The sequence below is a fragment of the Scomber scombrus genome, chromosome 5, assembly GCF_963691925.1.
Source record: "Scomber scombrus chromosome 5, fScoSco1.1, whole genome shotgun sequence".
NCBI classification, from domain to species: Eukaryota; Metazoa; Chordata; class Actinopteri; order Scombriformes; family Scombridae; genus Scomber; species Scomber scombrus.
The window spans coordinates 9,331,306-9,346,104 of NC_084974.1; the positions used below are offsets into that span (position 1 = coordinate 9,331,306).

The 14,799-nt window shown below is 39.0% G+C and overlaps 1 protein-coding gene across 1 annotated transcript in view; it reads right to left on the reverse strand.

Annotated features, from left to right (window-relative positions):
• The window catches only part of gdpd5b (glycerophosphodiester phosphodiesterase domain containing 5b), a 50,210-nt gene extending 41,620 nt beyond the window's left edge, over positions 1–8,590 (reverse strand). The window contains exon 1 of the mRNA XM_062419551.1: positions 8,222–8,590. The gene's annotated coding sequence lies outside the window, so the exon portion shown is untranslated. The remainder of the gene's footprint in view (positions 1–8,221) is intronic.
• Between the last annotated feature and the right edge of the window lie 6,209 nt (positions 8,591–14,799).

Genomic DNA, 14,799 nt, shown 5'->3' on the forward strand with positions numbered 1-14,799 from the left:
TTAGTTGGTTCATTTTAAAAAGGCTTAATGAGAGATCTTCTTTATTTCCATCTGTAAAATAAATCAACTCTGATCCTGATCCACTTCTAAGACATCTGGAAGTCGAGTCTTTTATTGATCAGCAAAGACAGTTAGTTTAGTTATTTGAAGAAACACAATGTCGAAAAAGATATTTACTGAAACAGTATTTTATATGTTCATAAGTAATTAACTAGTTGAACTTAGATAATCACTTCTGCTTTCTTTGTTTCAGAGCTGAAATATGGACATTAGTCTTTTTGATAGTTTGTTTCAAACATTTATTAACTGGTAACATTTCTTTCCGGTGCTTTGTGGGTGTGACCTTTTTGCTGTGTCATCAACGTTCAACCAGTAGTTAAATTACTAAAGCACAAAAGCAATTCTAGACATAACCTCTTAATGTTGCTCTCAGAGTGCACCAGAATGATGCATTTGACTTAAAAATGTATAAAATTGACTGGGGACTGAGACCCTACCATAGTCTCTCTAAATTCTGTGGGAAACACTGAGTACATATAAGAATGAACAGAGTTTTATCTCTATGCATGGATGACCCGAGACGTGACGAATGTTCAAGTAACACGCATCTATATTCAGGTTTCTTCGGCTCTGTCGAGCTCATGACATTGAGATGAAAAAATAATTCAGTATTCAACACATACTTGTTGAGAGGTGCTGGTGCCAGAACATCCTGGCCTGACGGATGAGGATAGAGGAGTATTTCAAAACGCTTACATAAAGGCTCTGCTGCTCATGGCTGTGGACATGGCATGATTTTATATTACATTATTACTATCTATCTAGACTTACTATCGAATCTAGACAGTTTTTCTTATGACATTAATAAGGTTTGAGATTATTAATACCATTTAACAGATCACATAAGTTTGATTGAGCACCTTACTGCTGAAGAATGATTGGCGTCTTCTTGCGACCGTCTGAGCTAAGCAGTTTACTTTATCAAAGTCATACATAAAGCCTGAGATTTACGAGGCAGACTGTGCTACTATTGATCAAAGCCAGCGAGAGGAAGAAGAGTTATTGAGGGGAGATACTGTCAAAACTGGCCAGCAGCATGACAGAATTGGCAGAGTTAAGGAGAGAGGGTTGACACAAGAACATCTTGACAATCTGACAGCTCATCAATCGGAAAAAAATAATATATGGATCAAAGATAATGCAATGAAAAAATATATAATAATCTAATCACAGTCCACCGGCATCCACGAATTAGAACATTAGCAACAGAGTGAGGAAGTGTCATTATTGTCACGCATTTTCATTATTAGAGCTCAACAAAATGAAATAAATGATGGGGAGAAGAGATGGAAATCCACCCACTCATTTCAGTGTGGATGCACTAACACGGGTTGGAAGTGGGTCAAATGATGTGTGGAGATATTGCTCTCATTTTTCATCTGATTCTCTGGAAGAGTGGCCTTCAGCTGACTGTATGAAGCCTCCTTCATAGCCTGAAGAAAGTTCTGGTTTCTGAGCAGCATGATTTTGACAGAGTATATTGGTCTGATGCTGAAGTGTAAGCTGGTTTGATGCTGTAGGGACACACTGAACAATAAAAGTCTTATTATCGACTTTAGAGAGCCTTGTGGTTGGAAGGGTTGGTTCATTTACAGCACCTGTAAATGCAGCACTTCTTCCCTGAAGCATCAAATGTTGTATAATCTGTTTTGATGAACAACATCTGTGGCGTTTATAGTAGCAGTCAGGGGCAAAGTCGGGAGTATTCGTGATGCCTAACATGTTTTGGAGTATGAGGAAAGTGGACCACCCGGACCAGGCTAGAAAAGAAAATGTGCAAACATCACAAAGAAACACTCCATTCAGATGGCCGGGCTCTGAACCCAGCACCTTCCTGTGCTGCAAGGTGACAGTGCTAACTACTAAGTCACAATCACCAAAGTTACAGCAGCTGATAGAGTGTGGGTGGGTTTGAATAATTATTACCTTACATACTGGATGACACTAAGGCTTGTCTTCTTAATATATATTTGCAGCACGCTTTTTCTTCTTTCAACTTTAGCACAGCCTGTGATTTTGGATGTCTGGATGGAAAGTGAAGGAGAAGGAGCGCTTGGGACGGGAGCCTTGCACCGTCAGAAGAGGCTAAGAGGAAGTGTAAGAAAGTCTAATATTTAGTAAATACTTTAATATCGATTATGAATTAAACTACACCTAGTTGCACTTGAACCACCAAGTACCTAGTATTCAATATTATTGCCTGAGCTTTCAAGTATGCTACAGTGTGGATATAATAAATGGCATTGAACGTACCACATTTCTCATCACATTGACAGCTTGACTTTTACAGAAAAACACTTTAATTTTTCAAACATGTAAAATTACCTGCACATTAATGGCAATAAAGTGCATGTCTTACAGAGACTTTAAGAGGTTGGTTAACGTGAAAAGTGTAAAAAGGTGAAAATGAGACCAGAGGAAAATGTTTTGGTTTCTACAGACATGGCGCAGGAATGCTGTGGAGACAAGAAAAGAGCAAGAGGTCAGAGGGATAAAGGAGTTTTTAGGAGAGCGAGAGATAAGAAGGTCAATGTGCCTCCTTAGTGTGTTGGTGCTATGAGCGGCAGCAGGTGTGTAACATCTGGATTCTATATTCAAGCCTTATATGAAGAGCTTTTCATTCAGCCAGCTTTACAGTCTTGCTGGATTTGATGTACCTTTCTCGCTATTAAAGCCTCGATAATGAAAAAGAGCGACGCTTTAAGCTTCTGGTGCTCGGCACACCTGGAATATCAGCAGCTTCCATTTAACAGCCTGCTCTACTTATTCAAGCATATGATTGTTAATTCACCAAACTTGTCATGAAATGGTTCATGAATCTCACCATAAAAGAGAAAAATGTGAGCAGATCATTTTTGATACTTGTCTACTGATGACTCTTGATAAAGTCAGTGGTCCATTTTATGTCTACAAAATACATTAAGTCTAAATGGGGCTAAAGCAACAGATACAGTGTATTACAACCACTACAGTCACAGCTCTCTAGTCTGAAAGGTGAAATAATATAAATATGAAAAAATAAAAATGACAACAATCATTTTATTTAAGAGCTGCCTTATCCAAATACATTTTACCTGACCTGTCCAAATTACTGCTGGGAAGTTTGAGTGTGTGAATTGTCTCATTATGCTTGAGTCCAGACTTCTAAATGTGTGGACTATTTCCAGTTTTCTAGTACTGGGCGTTACTTTCAGGCTTCATTATCCTACCAAAATATTAGGCTGTGTGCTAAATACTGTGTGCTGATATTTTATTACATCAATTAGTTTTTTATTTACTTAGTGTAATAACTGTGTTGACGCTTCATGTGTTTGACTTCAGTGTAAGAGTATGCAGTTACTTCCTGAACATATCAAACAATTGGCGCTTTGGATTCGTTGGTTCATTTCTACGTCAGCACGAACCCAAATCTGCAGCAATGTTTACTTTAAAAATAGCACAATTATCTAGAATGGGCCATCTAAAAAAAACCCTTCTAAGATGTATCTCATCTCTCTTTTCTTTTAACTTCCTACAGTAAAGATGTATTATCGTGTTTTATGAAAGTAGAAAGAATTCAGGCTTTCAGGTGATTTCAACGCTTAGTTCTTTAGGGAGGAAAGTCAGTGAGAGTGCTCTTTGGTTGGTATGAAAATTGTGTGCTTGGCACTTCGTAGCATATAACTGTAGCGCTGCCTAGCAAAAAAAAAAAAGTTTGGAGCTACACTTCATTGTTGCCTTTATTTTCCTGTAATTCAGCCTGCAGCGCCTCCTAAATCTATTTGCTTTTACACAATGTTTCCTTCTGTCTACTGCGAGGTATCAAGAAATCTAAAGTTACGTCGGAAATAGATATGTGTGGATCTCTCCTGGCCTGTCTGCCTATTAGGGATAAGAGAAAGTAATTCTGGGCTTGGTTGTAATGTACCGTAGTGCTGATACTGAGGCCTGGAAAGCAAACAGCTGACAAAGACATCCGTGGCATGCAGAGACGCGGCGGGAACCATTGTTTCGCTATGAGGGCAAACGGACTGATCCGTTGCCTTGGTTCACTCTGGCCTCCTCAGTCGGACTGTTTCTCGTGGCCGAGAGGAAAGAGAAAGAAGTAGGTGGAATAGTATGTTTTATCTAGGTGCCATCTGTATGTCTGCATGAGGGCTCCTCGCCACCATCTGTGTGTTGACATCACAGCAAGCTCTGTCCTCTGCTGTGACTGCTGTCTGAGCCCGCGAGGCAGGGCCAGGCAAGCAGGTGCAACCACGGTAGACTCTGAACTGAGCTCTCTTGCTTCTGTGAATGTTTGGCTTCTTTAATTCTATTACTGAGCTGATTACACAAAAGAGACTAAATTATTCTTCCCCGGGCGCAGTGACTGGGAAAAAAAAGAGGCTAACACATGACAAGTGAGATTATGTAATAACAAGAATAACCAGCCCTTTCTCCAGCAGAGATGATAAGACAATAAACATGTCTCACCTAAATTCAGAAACACCTGGATGTATATGAAAACCCACGAAAAAGATTGTTATCATTTCACAATCTGTGGTGGCCGGTCTCAGATGGTGGGAATATTACCAGGAGTGAAAGAAAAACAAGCAGACTTGTTATCCAGTCAAGGAGGTATTGTTACTCTTCATTCAAAGGGGGGGGACCTCAGCTTTGACAGAATAACTGTGCGCCTTCCAGTTTGTATGAGTGTGGAGCTTTGAAGAGAGCTCAAGTTGCAAAGCAGCAAAGACAGTCGACCAAAGACTGTAACGTTCCTGTGAGACTTCATTTAATAGCAAAAAACTGGTAAAATTTGACCTGCTCAAATAACGTGAAGCTTTCTACATTTTTACAATTTGAAACCAACATCCATGAGGCAAGCGGGCTCACACAGGTTTCACGTACTGCTCCAATGCTCAACTGTCCACATAGTGACTGGATGTGTTGCAAATATCTGGCCTGTTTGACACAGAGGGGACTCTCGCTTAAAACAGCAGTCTCATCGCTTAGAAACAGCAGGGCCTCGACATTCTCACAGCGGGGTATAAATAACACAATGCCAAGTGAATCATCTGACTATGTGCAGTCTTCACAATTTATTGCATGTAATACGTCAAACTCTGCGTGGAAGTACAAGTTACACCTAAAAAGAGAAATATGATGAAATATGATGTAACCTCTGAACCCATCAGCACAGCCTGTTCATTGATAGATTGAAAGCTGCGGACAGAAACACACTGACTGAGCGTGTGTTATCATGTGTGGATAAAGAGCTGTCTTATCACTTGGTCTGGTGAAAGAATGAGTGATTTTCACCATGTGGGCAACTTAAATTGTTGATTGCAATGTTTTGTTCAATGCCTGTCAAGGCACTCTCGTAGTCTTAGACATGGGAGAGTAAAGCTCTATTATGTGACAGCTGAAGTCAATTACTGTGTTTAAACTTCAAATCACAGAGTCAGACCAGCTCACACTGTACTCTGTACCAATTTAAATGTAACTGTAACTGTTGCAATATATGCACCATTACTGCTCTATTAACCCTGGTCAAAAATGTATTAGCAGAGGGTAAAAGTGGCTGTAACACTGTGACGTAAAGTACTGAGGAAATCAACTGAGTCTAGGCTGTGTTCCCATGATTTTCTTTCTCATTTTCTCAAATCTTTAAATCCAATTTAGTTGGTCATTGCTTTTGCATTTGATGTTTACTATTGCTTCAGTGAGTGGAACCACATGGAAACTAGATTTGTTTTATGTGGGTGCTGAAAATGAATAGCAAACACATGCCAGATCTCTGTGGCACATCATTACTCTCACTGAAGAGAGGGAGAGAAAAGGGCCGAACAATTCATTGAAATTTTATCAAAATTGGACATGGCCTGTTGTAATTTTCAAAATCGCAGGAGGCACAATATTTGTTTAAATGTTAAAATATTGGATTACAAAAACACCTTTTTTCCTGCAAAAATCATACCGTGATCCTATCAACATGCTTTTCAATGATAATGAGAATAATGATGTAAAAATGATCATCCCTCCTAACATTGCAAATCATATCACAATTACAATATCAGTCAAAATAACATCAATTACTTTTTTCTTTTTTTTTTCATCATTCAGCTCTAGCAGACACGATGAGTGCATCTTAGTGTTTGTGTGTGAGTGAGAGACAGAGAGGGCTGGACTTGACCTCACTGATTCAGAGCAGCCAATAATAACACGCCTTTTCTTTCTTTTTTGTGGGACTCACACTCCCTCTGCACAGCGTCCACAGATCTTACAGCTGACTTTATTTCTGGTAAAAAGCTAGCAAATATCCTGCTGGATGTTGCATCCACAGTACTATTACGACGGGTACGTCTCTTCTCTGAGGAGCAACCTTTTACAGAACACAGCACATAATCATAAAGTACATAAAGGCAATTATATAAGCAGGGAACAGCGGAGAGCTTTAGACATGGGATCAATACTAGTCTGAAATGGACAATAAGGTCAGCTGCGATCTACACAGTGCAGCTCTACATTTCTAATGAGCAACAAAACTGCATACTGATCAGCAATATGATGGTCAATTGCTGCAAAATACATACAACCTGAAAGTTACGCACAACTAGATAAAGACAAAATGGTTTAGAATAGAAAATACATTTAATACAGTTTAGTTCAATGTAGCTACCTGTTCTGATCTATTAAATCTACATCTATGCTTCTAAAATAACATTTGTGAATCAAGATCTTTAAAGCACTTTTCAAACAAACCCAAGCCTTTTCAGTACAGTCCTACATTTTTTTCAATGCAACACCTCACCCATCCTCCACTCTTAATCCAAGCACATTTGAAGAACTGTGTGTTATGTCATTATTTTTCCAGCTAACCTCAAAACGTAAACCTTTGTATGATTTTGTCAAAGCCCCGCAGCTGCAACTGGAGCGTTCCAACTGTCCGGAGTAATATTTATTTTCTCATGTGCCATAAAATATGACTTTCAATCGCATGACCTGAAAACATTTTCATAGTGCCGGCCGCCCTCAGGACAGGAGCCCCACTTTCACATATACTCTATGCTGTGCAAGCCAAAAAGAAAGTTCAGAAAGACAGTATTCAGCACACTTCACTCCAAAGCCCTTCAATCCATTTATAGACGTAAAGAAAAAAAAGCGATAAAGAATAGACAGCCTTGCATAGTAGTCACTTTTACTGTCTTGTCTCATCCTGAGTCATCCTTGTACTGAAACTCTGACCAAATAGCTTTGAGCCCCTTTAAAAGAAAATACTTATGTAAATACATTCTTCGGGGGATGTAAATAAACAGTATCTGTCAACTCAAACTTTGACCCAAAGCAAATAAGCGTTAGTTGCTTTTCACTGGAAGTGTAGTCATGACAGCTGGGATGTGTTAAAACGGCCAGGAACGGAATAGAGGTGATGTACCAAATGTCTCCTCTCCAATGACCAAATCTCTCCAATGAAGTTTTAACATGACGAAGTGCTACATGAGATTACATGTAATAAGTAATCATTTGATCTTTTTTGGAATGCTAATTTATCAGGAATATCCAGATCTACACAAACAATCCCCACCCTCAAGTGAGCAGCAAGAGTGCTACAGTGAGTGAACACAAATTGCACACAATATATAAACTATATATAGATGCTCAGCCTCAGCAGCTTCACAATCATTCATTATTTTATAATAGAAATCAACTGAGGTTAGGCAGGTGTGTCAATCAATCCACTTTCTCTCCAATGGGGGGGGCTGGCTGCCATGGGATACACCATGGGCGTGTCCCATGTTTTTTAGGGTGCACAGGAGGGCAAGTACCGTTCCTGTAAGTCATGTGATGGGTAAAATTACTAATGAGCTAAATATGCCTACAACTGAGGAAAATAAGGGCGATGAAACATGCTCTAACCTTGTATAAATGAATCATGTAAACGCCCGTTTGAGGAGAGAAACACCCTCACAGCATGTGCCAGGGATGCTAGTAATTTTGCAATAATATTAGCTCGGTGTTACCATGGATATTAAAACTCCCACAAACACTTTTATAACTTTATGTTCAACTGTAGAAATGCTCTGAAATTAAAAAAAAAAAATGCTAACGCTATAATTTAACTAACGTATGTAAATATCTTTTTTTTTCTTTTCCTTTTTTAAATATATAACAGTTCAAACAAACCAGAAACACTCACCTGTCTGAGGGGCTGCTACCACTTTTCTTTGATTTCAGAGTTAGCTTTCCGAGTCAAGTTGAGGCTCCCCCTTCTCTTTCTCTTTCTCACCTGCGACCCTCCTCGCACCCGGGTGGGGGGCAGCCTGTGTCGTACGAGTGGTGGGTGGCTGGTAAATGCTGACAGAGCCGAAGTTTTACACCGAAAACAAAGGAGAAACGAGCCGGGTGAGTGCGGACGGTGTCAGTGGTGTCGGTGTAGCTAAAAGAAGAACCGTATCATATTTTCACTCACTTCGCCCTCTTGGTTGTTTTGTTTTGTTTTTCCTCCCCTTGGTAGGTAAAGCGTGCCTCCTTGTTACACCGGCAAAATAATTCAATGGACTGAGCAGCAGTGGGAGGAGTGTGGGTCTTTTTATTTCCAGCCCTCCTGTACAGTGAGATAGCGTCACCAAGCTGACTTTACTCCCGATCTGCGCGTTTAAATCACCTCGGAAATTCCGGTGTTCTGTTTTGAAACCGCTCACGTCGCTAAAATCTGCTTTAAAGACCACGTCAAAAATACATTAGTTGATATTTTTATGGAGTTTCTAAAACTACTTATCGGGATACATTTTCCAATTGATAGGTAAAGAGATCAAATGTCATGCTACATTTTTAAAGGTTTATTCCACTGAACAGCTCATTTGTAAGCAGAAAATCCGATGTGACTGGAACGCAACAGCGTGCAAATAGCCTTTTGTATAGATGCAGGAGGCATTTTTATTAATCTCTTTACTATCTTAATAGCACAAACAGCCAATACACTTTCTTGATATTGACAGATGATAATCAAAGAGAAGTCTTGATTCTCAACATCTTTAACCAAAGATTAAAGCCATGTCTAACCTACTTAAATTGTGTGTGTGTGTGTGTGTGTGTGTGTGTGTGTGTGTGTGTGTGTGTGTGTGTGTGTGTGTGTGTGTGTGTCTATTTCATTTACACCATCAGATCACCCTTATTTTCAATGAACCAAGCTTTTTGCTTCATTCTTTTTTTTAAGCATGTCATTCTTTGAAATTGTAGTTTTCTTGCCTCACATTTCAGATTCAGGTTGCATATTACTGGATATGTTTTAATACTGTTATTGGCTGTCGTCCACTTAAATGGGAAATGAGGTCCTTGTTTCCAGCATCAATACGGATCATCGGATCTGATTAAATCAATCACTCTTCAAATAAGCCTCAATAATCTTTAAACCACAGAAGTGGTCACTGGCACTCCACACTCCTTGTTACAGTATACAGTTTTAGACATTGTCATCATCTATGTTATCAACAGATACCAGATGACTCATGAAACAATGCTGATTTATTGATTTATGTCACAAGAACACCATCTGTAGTCATTATCAGAGACATGTCAGCAGTGCCTGGTGATAAGCCAATTGACACACATTGTGACACATTTAGTAGGCACCCCTATTTGGCCTGTATGTTAGTTGCAGTGAGTGCAAGTGGGTTATTGACATTGCACTGGCTGTATAGACCAAACTGAATCCCTCATTGAGTTGGAAATCCAGACACTGTGCTGTGTGTGACTGTGCTCTGCTGACCAAAAGCAGCGGCTGGAAACATTTCTTTAAATTCATGAAAGAATGCTTGTATTGATTAGATAGACTCATTTTGTCTGGGCACCACAACATTAGTGCTCATTATTCAAAAGGTGGAAAACCCATAAAACAATGTTTTTTCCACTTTACTACACACGTGAAATGTTCTTCATACAGTTTAGTATATAATATGCTTAGTGTTTTGTTTATTTCATTCTTGTGGTCCTCATATCATCAGGTTAGTACGGACCATGAAGGATTTTCTGTCATGTTTCTATGCACCAGCACAGATAAATTATACAGTTAAACATACTGAGCCACTGATGATCATTCAATGACAGGTGGGCATCAGGTCTCTGGTGCGTGAAATGACTCACCAGCAAATATACTTTAGGCACAGCGTTTGAAGCTTTCCACCACTTCAGATCAGTTGCATTTAAGTGGTTAGCCTGAACTATGATCATTCCTTTGTCAAGTCGAGGAGGAGTTGTGGTTAAACGGTTCAGATTCATCACCAAGGAAACAGTCAGTGCAGTGATGTTGCCAGTACAATTGCATCATTCTGATGTAAATGAAGAGTGTGTCTGTTTGTGTGCGTACATTTGTGTCTCAAGATGCCTTGCATTAAGTCAGTAAAAAAAGAATATTACATATTTTACATTACTATTATTTAATAGTTTTTTTCATTTAACTTTACCTGAGATTGTATCACCACCTATCCATGCACTCACACACAGACACACCCTCTTTGGCATTGTCTCTCCATATGAATCTACAGGTGGGGAAGGGGGGGGGGCAAGGGAAATGTTACCCTCAGGAAGATTTCCTGTGGCATATGCCTGTTTGATGTAGCTGACCTGGGCTTCCCTACTTTTCTCTCCACAGGTTGGCATTAGTTAGCAGCTCCAGCAGCTGAGCTTTGTTTTGAACTCCGCCCATTTTAAAATGCCAACCGGCATCCAAAGGCAGGAAGGGTAGGACAACTGGTAGGGGTCTCCTCTGCAGGTGGTGTTACGTAATACAGCAGGGTCGGGCGAAGAGTTTGTGACTGATACTATCTGAAAGGGTACAGAACATGATGGAAGCAGGAAGAAGGGGAACAAAGCAGAAATAATGAGAATACCAATGCAGACAGAAAACGACTTGTTCTGTCTTTGAAGGAATTTCACAGCAGGGTTTGATCTGGACAAAGGCCTCACATCAAGTCTGGAGAGGAACTGAAACAACGTTACTGTCATGTTATACTTTATAGACTCCTTAGGGAGTTGGTATGAAAATTCTCACTTTGATCTGAAATATTTTATCCAATATATGAGACAGCTGTTCCACAGCTTGTATCCAAAGAGCAATGCTGATGTTAAGAGTCCACACTGAGCTCATAAATGTCTTTGAGTTTTTGGATTTCAAATTAATTTTCTCATAGTGAAAACATGAAGCAAACAAACAACAACAAAAATAGTCAGTGCCATAACTAAGGGGAAGTAAATGTGACAAGATGCACTCTTATTGTCCATCAGCAGAGCAGTTCTACTTGTTTCTTTAAAAAGCCTGAGACTTGCACATGACTTTGCATGGTTGCAGTCACAAAACTGTCTGTTTGAGCTCAACTTTGAAAAAAAGACCGTTAACTAAACATTCTCTGGCGTTGGGTTTTATTTGGTTGCTTTGCACTCCATCTAGTGGTTGTTAGTCCGCATTACAGCAACAGCAGGCATACTACATTAAACCGTAGGTAGACTATAATGGCCTTGTATTGCAGTGGCCATCAGTAGCTCACATTGCTTCACATGATAGTTCAGATGAGAGTATATTTTGCCACTGTGTCTTCTATATATTGTATCAGTGTATATATCCAAGATCTTAGGCTGTCCCCCAGAAATGCACGTGTTTGTGGATACCTTTGGTTTATGTGCAAAGTTTGTCTTATTGCTTTTTTCCCCTCATGCATAATTGATGTAAATGATACTAACTTGCAATAGCATGTCTCTGTTTTAAGAGTCCCTGAAAAAAACAGTTAAATTGAACATCATCCATGGAATAAAAGAAAGAATGCAAATTTGAATTTAATCTTAATTAAGATGTTAATTACTATGAATAAAACTTTGATGCACTTGGAGGAAGCTTTCAAACCTTTCCCACCAGGGGGCACGTTCAGTCAGGATTAAATGAAACAATTAAAAAGATTTACCGGACTGGTGCTGCCCTGGCCTCACACAAGAAGGACTTTTTCAAAATAGACTTTTTGTTAGTCTGCAAAAGTGTCTGTATTGATATGGCCAGTATGGACAATGATGGAGTGTTATTCCATATACAATTTCTTTAAATTCAATTACATTCAATTCAATTCAATTATATCAGACAAGTGGTTTCTAGATGTTGCATAATCTATTGTTTGTTAGTTCTTAAAGGTGAGACTGTCAAGGGCTGGATATAAACAATGGCTCTTTTGTCAGACATTTGCTGAAAATGGAGAGAGCAAAACTCACATACGTACATGGCATATAGTGAATTAATGTTTCAAGGCTAGCAGTGTTAAAATGTGCATCAAGCATTTACACAGCAAATAAAGAAGCAGCTGCTTAATGCAGTTGCTACAAAGTTCATGGATTTAAAATCCACGGCCCACTTTTGTGTATATTCACATCCATATAAAATATATCCCCTACACCGAGGACAGCTTAAACTGTAGCCCTCATCCAAGAGTGTCATGTTGCATAAAAGTAAGGGATCACGACTGTTCTAAGTAACATCATCTTGATAACACTAGTCAGCATATCTCATGGAAAAATGTTCTTACCTCTCCAGTGAGTATAAGATTAATTAAAAATATACCCATGAAACATTGTTCCAATTTGATCTATTTGCACCTAATTACAGCCAATATGAGTCTGGAATAGATGGACATACAGTGTACATATAAATATTACAAACAATTGATGATCAAGAGGTTCTCTGCACATAGACACAAAATGTCAAAAGTTACATCATGCAGCAGAGTTGAAACATTCCTCAGGTCTTGCGTCATGGTCTACTCGGCAGCCGTGCAGCTGTGCTCTACTTGGAGTCTTTGAGGTTTTCTCACAGTCAAAAATATTGTATATATATATATATATATCACTGACTGACCTTGGGGGGGTCTACAGTATGGAAATAAGTAAACAGCAATTCAGTAAAACAGTAATTCAGCCCGCATGGACTTTATATAAGAGAGGAAAACTCATCAGGAAAACATAAACAGGAAGAGAGGTGTTTGGACCCCCACCCTCTACAGATGATAGTGCTCTTGTCTGAAAAACTAACACAGATGGTAAGAAAAGAGAGTGACTGAACTCCTGCTTGTTCACACCCCCATAAGGTCTTTCTTCTTCTTCAGTTGAAACTACTTAACTACAAAACAACTGTTTGATTTGTGTTTGGCTGCTTACAAAAGTGCCTTACTATTACCATTACTATTATGTAACAATACATAATAACACAGACTTACAACTTAACCAAGACTTTACATTCCCCATTCAATACTTCAAAAACACTGATGATCCTGTTGTGTTTTTACTTTTTCTGTTATTTGTATCATTTATCATTTAAATTCAAGTATATAAACTTTAGATTAGAAGTAAACACGGTTTTATTAAAGGAAACCAAGAATTAGAAACCAGATTGATCCTGATTTATTAACTCTAAGAATGATGCAACTGAAGATGCAAGTAACCAAGACTGTTACTGAGGTAAGTGTAAGGATGTCCAGATGTTGAATGATCTCCTGTCTTCAAATAGAACACCACTGCTGTAATTGAGAGTCGCTCCAACCTCAGAGATTTGCCATTTCTGCACTTATATCAAATTTGAGGAAAAAAAATGTGACAGACACATGACTCTTTCACATCTATCCTCACTGTCTCACTTATTAGGACAATCTATTCATTTTCACACCTGTCTTACATCTTAAAAATGAAAGAAGATGAAAGTATTACAGGTTTTACAGCTGTTTGCATGTGGTGGTAGTTCAGGGAACTGCTGGAAGCTTCTTTATGCTCACATGGACAAGACTATACACGATAAACATTTGACAGTGGCATAAAGGAGGTGCTGTAACAGTATCAGAAGAGACGTAACATGGGGGGTGTCCTGTTTGACCCCAATAATTCCTTAAAGAAACCAAGAAAAATGTGTACCTCTGCTTTCAGCAAAAACACCACTGTGCACTATCATTGCATGCAATTGTGTCCTTTTCTGTAAATGATGCATGACAATGCAGAATCATATTACAAACTTATTACTAATTTGCCTTGAGATGGTGTATTGTAACAAAAATCAATGCCCACTTCATCACAAATAACCTGTACACTCTCTTTTATTTTCTTCTCCTTTGAGCCTCCTTTTCTTCCAATTCATTTCTGTGGACAATGAATCAATTGGAGAATATGTGTATTAGGAGATTTGACCAAACTTGTTTGACCGACAGTTTGCCCTCACTCTGTGTGTGCTAAGGAATTTCAGTGTAAACTGTGGTTCCTGTGGCTTCATACAGACAAACACCCCCTGAGGGTAGGGAAGGGTTTGCAAGCCTGCTTCTGTGGCAGTTTAAACATTGCAGGGTGGGATTACTGTCCTCAAAATCAGCCAAATTATATCTGAACTGAGATCAGCATCTTATTATTCTGGTTTAATGTGAATACAACAAAATACACTCCACAATCATAGAGACTACAACATAGCTGTATGAAGTTTAGATTTGGGACCCTCCCCCCCAAACCTTTGTAGAATTTTCTAGATGCCTCCCCATAAGTCACTAAAGGGAAGTCACTCATCAGCTGGCATGTCAGGACATGAAAGAAAGCTGTAAACCAGGAAAAGTTGTGGGATTAACATATTCATTGAATTCCTCTGTTGATAAAAACATTTGGAATACTCAGACACAATGATCAAAGATTTAACTCTGCTCAAATGCAAAAGATAAAGCTTTTTTTTTTAAAGAGATGATATCAAATTTTGTCGATCCTGCAGAAGGA